We start from the raw sequence: 12580 nt of genomic DNA, 5'->3' as shown, positions 1-12580 counted from the left end.
CCATGCTCTTCTGCAACACTTTCAGACCCAGATTCCCACCTCCTCCATCCCGGAGGCCTTGGCAGAGCGGGAGGAGGGAGGAGAGCAATGTACCTGGAGCGCCGTCCTGGTCACAGCCTGACCTATGCCAGGGTCTGAACCTGCCTGTTTTACTTCAGATGGTGCAGGGCTGCAGCGGGCCGTGGGAGGGACAAAAAGATCAGTTATTGGGGTTATAAACACCTAGTTCGTAGAAACTGGGACATGGATGTCTGGTAAAAATTGCAGGCATGGTGTGGGTTAGGCCTGGGTCCCACATACTGGTGTTCCTCTGGAATATGGAAATACTTGGAGAAGTGAGGTTGAAGTAAATACAACTTTAAGACAAGAGAAAACATCAGAAAACATCAGTGGGTGGGGAGTCAAAAGAGACTCTGAGGTCTGAGACTGCCATTTTAGAACATCACCACAGAACAGATAATGCAGCAGAAGTAACCCCTGTGCAGTGACAACAAACAGGGCTTGGCCCCAGCCCAGGACCCAGCAGGACACACCACAAGGAATCCCACTGGAACTGGTGGCACTGGGCAAATGCGAGTCCAGAGCAGGAGGCAAAGCCTTGGGCAGCGGGACTGGGTCCCTGCCAGCACCGTGTGCCTGCTGGGGATCAAGTGAAGGTGTCAGTGTCTACTGACAGCAACTCAGCCCTCACACCCATTATAAAACTTATAATATAAAATATTTATCATCTAGAGTGCAGGTGGCGGAACAAAGGGGGTTATTCCAAAGCTGGAAAGTGGGAGGGTAGGCGGGATACGGTGATAAATAGCAAAATTCTAAATGTTTTCTAGAGCAACAAACTGCCCCTCAGGCTTCAAACAAAGCACAGTTGACTGTGCAACACAGAGTAGATCCCATCCAGCAGATTGGCTGGTCGGTCCTTCTCCACAGCTGTAAATAAACTATTAGGGAAAAATGGGTAATAAATGATGATACTGGTATTGTGATGGTGCTCAAGGCTTTCACGAGGGTTGGAGCCCCAGTACAATGCTAGAATCTCACATGGGAGGCTCTGTGGCTTTAGTGAGATATGTGTGTGGACCACAGGGAAGGAAAAACACCAAGATATTCTTCTTCAGAAGAGTTTGGAAATTGTGGAATCTGCTAGAACAAAAATTGATCTACATCATCTCTTCAGAAGAGTTATTTGATGAAATCCTGGGTTCTGGAAAGACAAAGAAGAAGAGGGGGAAAACTTTCCTCCAGTGTCAGGCTGGACTCTCAAAAGTGAAGTCCAGTGGTTCTATTAATGCCCATGGTGCCCCACAGCACCAAAACACTGTTCCTTGGGTGTTTCATTTGCACTAAACTTTAAAAAGCACAAACCGGAGAGAATTCTGCCATTTAATCCCAGAACCAACCCAAGTACCCACCTGCCCAACCCCAAAGCTACATCTACTTCAGGGAGCAAAGCCCCACCATCCCACTGAGCATCACCAAAAGTTTAACCACTTCACTTCAGGAGCCAGGGAAGCAGCTTGGGCGCATCCAGACAAAGATCCCATGCTCACATCTCTCTACCTGTGTCCGTCTTTTGGAACCCCCTTCAAGGAGCGCTATGTCAGACTATGAAACCCGGTGTTGATAGTAATGTGAAAAGCAGCCTGGATTCCCCAGCCACCCACACAATGAGGAGACACTCACTTTACCAAATGTTTGTGAAAGCTGCAGCAGATTTTGGAATACGCCTCATCAATGAGGCCCTGGCACTTTACTCAATACTGAGGCATTCAGTGAATTCCCAGCCATGAGGACTGGGAAGCAGATGACAGCACAGTTCTTAACAACATTGCCACCTAAGAGCTGAAAATCCTCCCGCCAGTCCTGCCGTCCCGGGACGTAGCGGCCATCCATCGGGACCGGCAGCGACTTTTCCCTGCGGCACATCCACACTTTTCCCAGCCGGAGCCATCCCTGCTCGGCAGCGGCGGCCGTGCTCCCTTCCCCATGTCCCCGAGTGCTGGGCACGCTTCCCTCAGCCCGGCCCGGCTCCTGGCTCTCAGATAGGCTGGGAAACCAGCGCTCACATGGCACTGCAGGCCACCGCCACCGCGCCGGCTCCTCCTGACTGGAAGTCTCCTTCATGAAGGTGGCCGTGCCATTTAACCCAGCACTAAGGCAGTTTAGGAAACCTGGTCTAGATTAGAGTACTAGAAACAGGAGTAGTGTCTCCCCCCTCCACGAAAAAAAAAAAAAATCGGGCTCTGCCAACTGTGTGATGGCAAATATGGACTGAATCGTTGACATGGAAACCGGACTAAAGTCAGCGCTGCCTCGGCTCAGCTCGCACACACACAAGTTATCATTATCCCAGCCTTTCCCTGGCTACAAACACGGACTGGATCCCGGCTGCCGGAATCGGCTGCAGCGCCCGTGATAAAGTCTGAACAAGCGCAACCAAGGCAGAGCGAAGGGAGCTGGGGAGGAATGGATGTGGCTGTGTGGGGAAGGATGCTCTTCCATTGCAGCGAGAGTGCTGAGATGTGCACGCCGGACCCGAGAACAAGAGACCCATCTATTATAACTCATGGGGCGCCCTGCAAAAAATGGAATGGAGTCAGGAGGGTTATTGGCTGCACCTCAGCTTCTTTTACAGGGTTTTTGCTAAAGAAAATCACATTCCTGTCAATATGTTTATATTTCCCCAGCCTATTCCTTGCAGTGTTTTAGCTGCTGTTGTATCTGGGTTAACTGCTCTCCTCGTGGCTCCATCACCACTAAGACTGATATTATTTGAATTATTTGTTTGCTGGGCATCATGTGAGACAACGCTCATTTATCCACTTCAAAACAATGCTAAAATATTGTATAATCTCCCTTTCTGGGGAGACACAATGGCTCTGCGCTGTGAGTGCCAGCCGAAGGTAACTCTGTCCCTTCGCTGAATGCAGCAGCTCAAAGGCAGGCGTGGATTTTCCAGGGGTTTTGCTGCTTCCCACGCCAGGTTTCCCCGGGCAGGGAGCGAGCCCCCGGCTCGGCCGCCCCGCGAGAGCCCGCTGGTGACATCTGACAGCGAGCTGCGAAACTTTGGATGCATTTTAAGGCAGGAAAGTGGACTCGGCCTGACTCGAGGAAATGCATTATTTTAGCAGCACTGGCGAGGAGGAGGAAAAAGCGAAGCGGAGTTTGCGGAGGGGAAGGGACGCGGGAGCGCAGCCCCCGCGCATCCTGCGCGACCCCCGCGGGCCGGGGGCAGCCGGGGCTGGTGCCACGCGTGTCCCACGCCCCACGCCCCCGGCCCGCCCCCGAGCCACCCGAGCGGGGGGAAAAGTGGGACAGCGCAAGTTTTGGGGGCACATGTGTGCGGATTCGGGCCTGAGCGAGAAGAGCAGCTCTCACCCTGCAGTGAAAATAAGGCTGGAGATGGAATTTAGTAATTCCAGGGAAAATTGGGGGATATCGGGAAGGGGAGGAAAACAATAATGAAGTGCAGGGAAAGACGAACCCCATTTATTCTATATCCGGGGGTGCACCCCGGCTGCCCTCGGACAGCGGCGCTCCGGTGCGCTCGGGGAAGGAAGAGTAAATCTACTTAAAAAAAAAAAAAAAAAAAAAAAAAAAAGGGTAAAAAAGAAAATCAAAACGCGGACCGGAGTTTGCAAAAACCCCTGCACTGGATCCGGAGCCAACCGTCTGTTTTCCCTGAATCCCACCAGATTTGGGAGCTCTCGGGTGGGCTGGCAGAGAGACCGCGTTCTGCTGCGAACCCCACTGTGAAGAGTTAAAAAAAAGGGGGAAAAAAAGGCTTTTAAAGCTGCAAAAAGAGAAAGATCTGAACTCTGGGCCTGGATTTTCCCACTGAAGGAAAACTTATTGTGTTCAAAATCCTTGGGACCCGGCGATGCCGTGCGGGTGGGGTCAGCAGCAGGTTCTCCTGCCTGGAAAAAGCCTTTCCCCCATCTCGGCGCCTCTTTTCAGTGGGGTGTAAAAAATACCCCACTGGTCCCCTCCCGTGAATATCTACCCTCCTAAAGTGTATTTCTAGAGAAGTTTGAGTTCAGGCGTCACGACTGGGGAGGGGGGTTGCTGCGGGAGAGGCAGGCGCTGAGAAAGAAGGTTTTTTCCCCCTTTTCATCAAGCTCTTGCACTGCCATTTTCCCGAGGCAGGGAGGGAGCGAGGGAGGGAGAGCGGAGCGACAGACAGCGCTGGCGAGGAAGTTTCTCACGGCAACTGCGGGCTGGATCGGGAACGGAGCCTTTTGTTCCCGGCAAGTTCAGCAGGAGAGAGAGTTGGAGTCTGCTGGAGAGAAAAACCAGCGGAGAAATAAAATGGAGGGAAGTAGGAAGAGAGGAGAGGGAGGTGGTGCTGGGCTGAGATTAATTGCAGAGCACCGAGCTCGGGTGTGCGCGGCATTTATTTAGAAAGTTGGTGTGGTAGCCTGAGGCAGAAATCCCTCGTTAAGTGCATGGGAATGAGTGAGAGACCCAAGGACACGCAGTGCTGGGCAGGAAGTGGAATTTTCCAAGGGGTTCACATCCTTCGGTGCTCTTTTTGCCAAGATTTGCTTTCCTCGCTCGATGAAGGCTGCCTCCTAGAGACATCAGGGGAAAGGCCTTAAAGATGTGGCGTGCTCTAGGCCTGTTTAAACTGAATAATTAAAGGTTGGGGACAGCCTCCCTTAGAGATTACAGCGAGGTCTGAAGACCAGATGCAACTCGGGGTACTGCCCTGCCTCCCCTCTGTCTCCCTTTCTCCCCAGTGAGTGTTGAAACATGGTGCATTGTGACCGTGGTCTCTGAATGGGGCGAAAAGTCATCTAAAACACAGCCCCCCCCCCTCGATTTAATGCTTAGACGCACATCCAATACATCCCGTATTAATATCCACAACTGGTTTTGTCCCCCTGTACACGCTGCTAACCCTTCACCCCAAACCACTCGTGCTCTTTTCGTGTGTGCAGACCCAGAATGCGAAATAAACTTGTCTGAATTAACCCCCAAATCGCTGACAAACATCCATCCCTTTAGAGGGCACCCAGGAAGGGGGAGCAAAACTTTAATCCCCTCATTATTTGTACACGCGGTCCAGGTGGAATTAAAACACAAGAGCCTGATCACAAGGAGAGCGAATTTTTCAGCACAAGTTTGGAGTTTAGTGAGGTGTCCCGAAAATACGGTTTGATTAAAAATGTTCATCACCTTGTACCTTCCTGGCAGGGCAGGGGAGAAGCTCCGGTGCCCTGTGAGAGCGCGGCGTGGCTGTGACAGCAGCTCAGCGAGACACCACGTGGGAAAGCCGAGTTCGGGATTTAAACGTGCTTTTCCACTCCGGCCGTGAGGGAGGGAGAGCCTGAGTTGGGGGAAAATAAATAAATAAATAAATAAATAAATAATGAAAAAAAAAAAAAAAAGGCTTTGCGTGGAGCTCAGAAGCGACCTCTGTGGCTGCCGGGGACTGAAGTTCAAGAGCCCCGGGCTGGGAGCGCGGGGCTGATGCGGCTCGGGAAAATCCAACAGCAGCAGGAATGGAAAAGGGGGCTCGGGGCCGGGCCCCCCGGGAAGCGCAGCAGGGCCGGGAAGCGCCGTCCTGGCCTGCTGGGAGCGGTCCCACCCCCGCATCGGAGCTGGCTCCGTGTTGGGAGCACCCTGAGCTCCGCGGGGGACGCGTTCCCCGAGCCGTGCCCGGTGCCCCCCGGTGCCCCCCGGTGCCCCCCGGTGCCCCCGGTGCCCCCCGGCCCCGCCGCAGTTCCGCGGGCAGCGCTGCCCGAGCCCCAGCGCCGGCCCGGAGGAGCCCCCGGGAGCGGCCCCAGCCCCACCGACCTGAGCGGCGGCTCGGCCCTGCCCTGCCCTGCCCGGGCCGGGGGTCGGGGGTCAGCGGGGGGCACCGGCGGTCCCCGTCCTGCCCGGGCCCCGTCCTGCCCCTCCCCGGCGTGTCCCAGGGAGCCGCCCCGCACCGGGACCTTTGCGGGCCTGGGAAAGTTTAACAGGGAAACGTCAGGAAGCATCAGGCAGGAATTTCAGCGCATCCCATGTTTTATAGTGGCGTTAACTTTTACATATTGGGAGTAATGAGCAGCTAGGCTGTTAAAATCAGATGTAAATAACCGCCCCCCTCCCCCCTTTCTCTCCTTTCCCAAAATGGTCCAAATCCGGTTTACCTCTGACTCGACCCCCACCGGGACAGAGGTGAGAGCACAAACCCCACGGTTTGTTCATGTAGGCAGGAAAGCACATTAAACCCCACGTATTAATTAACAGGTCAATTAAAATAAATATAATTTTGCAATGGTTAGTTTTGGTTATGCCCCCCCGCCCCCCAACTTTGTTTTAGTGAAGTGGGGAAACATATACAGAAACCTTGCTTGCAGTAGATGCTTTTTTTTTTTTCAAACGGAGCCCAGATGCTGGTCAGGATTAAGGTTACACCAAACACATTCTACATTGCCATTTTCCAAACAGAATAAAGCAGATGGAAAAGATGGAAGAGGATAAAGCAGGAACGGAGCAGCAGTGAAAACTGCAAGCCCTGCACTAACGCTTTAGAGGAGTGAGCTGGGATGCCAGGAGAGGCAGAAAGAAAGGAAGCAGGCGTAGCGCTGCTGCATATCACATTCCTCACAGTTAAAACGAGTATCTTTAATTAAACAGCTGTCAGAATTTGGGCTTTAAACCTTATATTTAAAACGGGAGAAGGAAATTGAGCTGCAGCTGATCACTGCGTCTCCTTAGGGCTCAGTCCTAGGAGATGTGAAAGCCACTGGCCGGGGGCCATCAGAGTACTTAAGTCTCTTCGTAATTTTAAACATCAGCAGCCCTGGTGATTCTAAGGATCTACTCCCTTAAAGTTAGCCATGCACTCAGCACTTTGCAGGATCCGCCCAGCACACTCAGAGCAGCTCTGAGCTCCAGAACATGAGTATCTGCACATCTGAGAAACAAAGAAAATCCTCTTTTCAATAGGCTAAACATTTTCTCTTTTTCTCTAAGACACACCAGTTTGTCCACACTGGGAAATTGGATCAGACTGGAATAAAATCTCCAGGGGAAGTTAGCAGAATCTGTGCTTATTTGCAAAATACCACCATTTGGCAAATTCAGATTTTAGGTGAAATTCTACAATAGCGTGGTTTACTCAGCACTGTGACTCAGTTACATGATGTGCTTTGAAAATCTCTTGCAAAAACTGACTTTAAGAGATTTTGTTGGTATTATATAGACACACACACGACACAGAGAAGGAACACACAAACTATTAAATATTCATGCTACGGGGAGAACACTTAGTAACGTCCCTTCACTCCAGCTGTACAAAGGCAGGCACAAATAACTGGTGAAAAAATTAATAATCCAAAACAATCTCAATATGCCACAAAAACAAGGTGTTGAGCAGCTTGCAAACATTGGCCAAGAAAGGATCGAACAGAAATTGTCCTTATCTACCTTTCATCAGTCCCCATAGATGTGTATTTCCCAATCTGAATTCTGTAGTGAGCCCCCCCGGGGAGTGTTGGGACTTCCTACACACACAGGGTCTGTGTGTGGGGATGGGACTGACTTTCTGCTCCAGGCCTTCACCCAGTCGAGCTCAAATGGCCCAAAGTCACCTTCTGAATGTCACAAGTAGGGACCTCAGTGACATTTACTCAGAAACAAAAATTCAAACACATTCTGATCAGCTTTGCTGGAACTTTCAGAGTTCAGCTGTGGGACTGTGAAATGAGGTCATTTTTATCTATCAGTTATCTCTGTCTTGAGAGAGGCCCGTGATCACACCTCAGCAACAGCACTGCTGGTAGAGGCTGGGATATCACACACATGTTCACTAAAACAAAGGCATTGGCCAGAGCTGCTTCTGTAAAACAGAGCTCCAGACATACTGAAGAATCGTAAAAAAGACATAATTTTCAATTATTTATAAAAATATTGAGTATATCTGGCAAAACAACAAAAAAACCCACTCCAAATCCAAACATATAATGGTTGGTGCTTGCATCCCGATCTTTGGAATTAGATCCTGAGTGAAACGTGATCAGAAAGAGTCATAGTCATTAGAGCTGTCAGAGAAACGTGCAATTAACTGTATTATGAAACAAAGCATTTAAAAATATTACTTTTCCCAGCTTCAGGAAACATAGTTACTGACCTCGGGTTTTCCTGTGCCCTGGGTTCACCGAGGGCACTGCAGCCCTCCCCACGCAATCCTGACCCTCTAGAATCACTGTCTTCCTATTGTTTCACTTACCCTGTCTATTTTTAGAGTGTATTTTGTTCAGGACTGCCTCATACATGTGTGCAGAGTGCCCAACACGCTTCATTTTCTGTTTAAACACAGGGCTGAGAGCAGTAAATAATGCTGAGGCAGCACGAGGAGCAGAACTTCTGCAGGGCAGTGATGAGCCATGGGCTGCAACGAGCCCCTGGCACTTATCAACATCCCACAGGATAACGGAGCCCAGGATTCAGCTATCATTGCTCAAGAAACTTCTCATTATCATTATGATTTAAAGAACTTTGCAAATACTTCAAAATTCATTACTTTTCCCAGTTTAATAGCCACAATGCAGCAAGTTTCTTTAAAAATAAAAAAAAATACCAAATCAAAACAGCCACCAACAAACAAAATCCAACCAAAACAAGAAGCACTACAGCTGAGCCGTGATGCAAATGAGTAAACTTATTTCCACCACTTCTAGAGGTACAAAAATAATCTAAATTTCACACCCAGTTATGGGGAGAGAGGAAAAAACCCACCCCAAAATCAAGCCAGAGACTGTGAAAGTAATGTCCAGACAATGAAAGACTAATTAGCCTGACCTCAGTGAGATGCAAAACTTAAATTATTTTTTCTCAGGAGGGGAAAAAAAGTAGAGGAATGTAAAGAGATGAAATGCAACAAAAGTTGCAATCATGCCAGACAAAGCTGCCTTTGACAAGGCAGCAAATTTTTCGGAGTAAAAGAAGACACAGTAGATCTCACCCATCCCAAAATCAGTGAAGTGTTTGGTCTGGTGCATCATGTAAAAATACCAGTTAAATTGGAAAATACAAAGGTCAGTGCAAGAGAAGTTTGTGGGTAAAATAGGACTAAAAATCCAGTGCTGGATTGTGCTGAAATGGGACGTTTTGGGCTAGAGAGCGAGTGCTTTGAAAGCTCCTGCAGCTTTGGTCTCAGAACGGGTGCCATTGATGGGTTTTAAGTGACACAAGCACAAGGAACTGGAAAAGGAGTGTAGTTACTGACAACATCCAAAGGCATCAGTGCAGAAGACTGGAATATCCTAAATGAAGAACTGGATGAGGTTCTGGAACAGCACAGGAATCCTGAGGAATGGGCTGGTGGAATGCAGTAATAAGATTAATGCAAATCACAAGGCTGTTCACACAGGGACTGACAGCCAAAACTCTTGTAAACTGGGAATTCACCACCGTTAGCAGGGAAGGATGAAGACTCAGAAGTGTTATTTAGTCACAGAAATGAAGATGACAAATGGCATCTGAAGACCAGGTAAGGCATATCCAGATGTTATGGCAACGGCTCTCTTACAGAATTTTGGATACAGTTTCTATTCAAGAATGACATGTGAAAACTGGAATAATCATAGAAAAAGCTCCCTGAGCTGGTTACAAGAGCAAGGAATCTGTCAGGAGAGAAGAGTGAAGCTTCCTTTCAGCAAACTCCAACAAAGAGAGGGGTGATAGGGTGAGTTTGTATACACAGACTGTGGCTTGAAGACAGTATTTGAACTTGAGGGTTATGCTGGCAACAAATACATATCTAAAGGCCTGAGTACAATTAAAATGGTTGCTAGAATAGGATTATTATTATTAGAAATATTATTTTTATTAGAAAATTATTATTATTATTATTATTATTATTATTATTATTATTATTATTATTATTATAACTAGAATCCTTCTTTCCTCTGGGGAACACAGACCCAGTGGACAACTTTGACAGTTTTGTCATTATTTTCCCCACTTTTAATCAGTGAAATGAGAATAAAATCTCTGTAATATTGTGAAGATGCATTTATGGTGGTTGAAAAGTATTCAGACATCGTAGTGATAAGTGTAACAAAAAATCCATTACAACTAGTAATTCTGTATTTACTGCAGCACTTGAATTATATGCAATAAATAAAATATGGAAGCAAACATCAAATAACAAGGATAAAAGAAAACTCTGAATGAGACAAGAGTTTGAGAAGGCAGGTTGTATGACTCGATTTATAATTAGAGCTTGCATCATGGTGCAAAGAACTGGATTTGGGTGGGCAAAAGTGTAAGAACCACAGACAGGAAAACTGAACACCCTGCTCAGCTCCCTGGTAAATTCATCCGGGTCACAGGAGCGTGAAGAACCACGGAACAGAGAGTGAATTAATGTGGGCCTGGAGCACACACCAGCTCAGCACATTCCCTGTGTCAGCCAGTGCTTGGAGGACTCAGCACTGATCCTTGTGTGGCCGAGCCTGCACACACTGTCACTGTCACTGTCCCCTCAGCAGGGAGGGCTCCTCTGCTCTGCAGGGAACTCTTCAAAGAGAGAGATTTCCAAGGGAGCAGCTTTCCAAAATCCCAGAGGACTGCACCCCTCAGAAGACCATAAAGGCTCACATCATAGGTCTGTTTGTCCTAAAGTCTTTCTGTTTCCATCATAAGGAACCACCAGGAACATGTATCACCCATTTCTTTCATCTCACGTCTCTTCCCCACTCCAAACAAAACATATCTGCTTTAGCAAAATAGCAGCAAACCAGGGCTGCCCTTCTGGGGATCTTCTGTCTTACTTACCTGCCCACTGGAGATGTTTTCCATCCCACTGTTGCGAGCTTCCTTGGGTCTGCCACCTCTTCCTATAAACAATGACACACACAAGCATGGAGCCAAAAAGCATCTTCAGTTTGGGTGTTTCCTCCTTTTTTTCTTTACCTTTTTCTTTTTCTCAGTGTTCTCACCAGAGGACACCTCACAGCCATAAATTGTATCTTCATGTCATCAATGTTTTGGACCAAATGAGAGCCCTAGAACTTATCTGTTGTTGTTTTCTTCAAATGCCTTCCAGATTTAATTTTTGGCTCATCTCACCTCTAGCAACTCTATTAATTCTTTAAAGGTGCATTAGCTAATTATTCTGCTTGCCTTGTTATTGGGAGAGTGAAACATTTAGTAAGAAAATGATAATCTAAGACTCAGGCACTATAACTATGTTCTCTCCCATTTGCAAACAACCATTCCTGTCCCAACCCAGAACTTCTAGGGACACTGAGATTTTCAGAGTAATAATAAGACAAAACATGTTATCATTTCCATCCAATATTGTGAACACACATTATTTCACAATTCCTCTTCCATCAGCAAGCTGACACACTTGGAGTTCAAGAGAACAGTGCACTTGGAAAGCCTCCTCAGATCTTTGTCATCCCCTTGTTTCCAGGCATGGCATTTTCAGAGGAGTTTTTTCGCAGCCAAGGACCAAGACAGGAGCATGGATGAGGAGGGGAGGATCTGGGCAGGCAGTGGTTGTAACGGATCACAAACTGAATTTGAGTCAGCACAATAAAGACAATACATCACAGAAATATTTAATAAGGCTGCTTTACGTAGGACACCCCTGACAATTCTCCTGCTGAACTCAGTGTGATCTCAGCTGGAATATTCTGTCCTCTTTCAGGTTCCACATAAGAAAATAAAACCAGATGCAAAGCAACTGGAAGAGCACAGAGAGAGCAACAAGAATGCTGGGAGGCTGAGGAAATCTAACCCTCAAGAACAAACTGAAATGCTGGATTTGCTTAATCAATTAGAAAAAAAAAAAAAAAGAGAGAGAAAATAAAAAGGAGAGAGCTCATGGTAGAATAGAGGGCATAAGATACCAACAGTCCATTTTGCTAGAGGACAGGTCAGCAATCCAAAGTTCATGGGCACTGGAAACAGAAGAGGAGATAGACCATGTTTATTCTTTGAAGCCCATAACCCTTGTTTGATTCACAGACTGTATATGGGAAAAACTCCAGGTAATTTCTTGAGCCAAGCACAAAAGATCACATATATACATTAAAGGCAGATCCCATGACACAAACCCCAGAGTTTTCAGTTAGAAGTAATCAGAAATCCGCTCTCCCACAGGTGGCAATGGGCTTCTCCATGTTAAGGCATGTTTTCATGGATTTACCACTTTCTTCTTCATGCAACCTTGCAGCCTTTCAGAAAAGAAGTTGCACAGGCAAAAAACCAATGGATGTCAGGAGAAAAGGAGTAGCCATTTGTCAGGTCGACCCACCGAATCCCTAAATTACTGAGAATTCCCTGTCAACACATTGTGAAAAATAACGTACAGCGGAGTAGCAGAACACCTCTCTGTGGGATAACTGCCCAGAATATCTTGAGAGGTAAATTAATACAAGAAAGAACCAAGAACCATGCACCCGATTAAGAGTGAAAATACCTGAAATCAGCATAACAAAGTGGGGTGAGTGCACTTGTGCTCAGGATGGTTAAACAGCTGTAATTAGATCAAACAAACTAGATTGATGTATCATCCCTTTGTAGCTGTGGCCTCAGAAGGCAGGTCAGGAGCTAAGTTCAGTAAAACAGTTTT

General features: G+C 47.5%; 1 long non-coding RNA gene across 2 annotated transcripts; it reads right to left on the bottom strand.

Moving 5' to 3' along the window:
• Positions 1-3583: 3583 nt before the first annotated feature.
• Positions 3584-5891, bottom strand: LOC138098157 (uncharacterized). 2 transcript variants are annotated; one of them, XR_011146552.1, is made up of 3 exons: positions 5800-5891; positions 5179-5329; positions 3584-4571 (listed from the first exon to the last, which is right to left on the bottom strand). It is a non-coding gene; the product is annotated as an uncharacterized lncRNA (long non-coding RNA). The 2 variants fall into 2 exon arrangements; XR_011146553.1 differs by lacking the exon at positions 3584-4571 and having other exon boundaries at positions 5096-5329.
• Positions 5892-12580: the final 6689 nt, after the last annotated feature.

The sequence above is a fragment of the Aphelocoma coerulescens genome, chromosome 23 (assembly GCF_041296385.1).
Source record: "Aphelocoma coerulescens isolate FSJ_1873_10779 chromosome 23, UR_Acoe_1.0, whole genome shotgun sequence".
NCBI lineage: Eukaryota > Metazoa > Chordata > Aves > Passeriformes > Corvidae > Aphelocoma > Aphelocoma coerulescens.
Note: the sequence above shows the minus strand (reverse complement) of the source record. Positions and strands in the feature narration are given on the sequence as shown.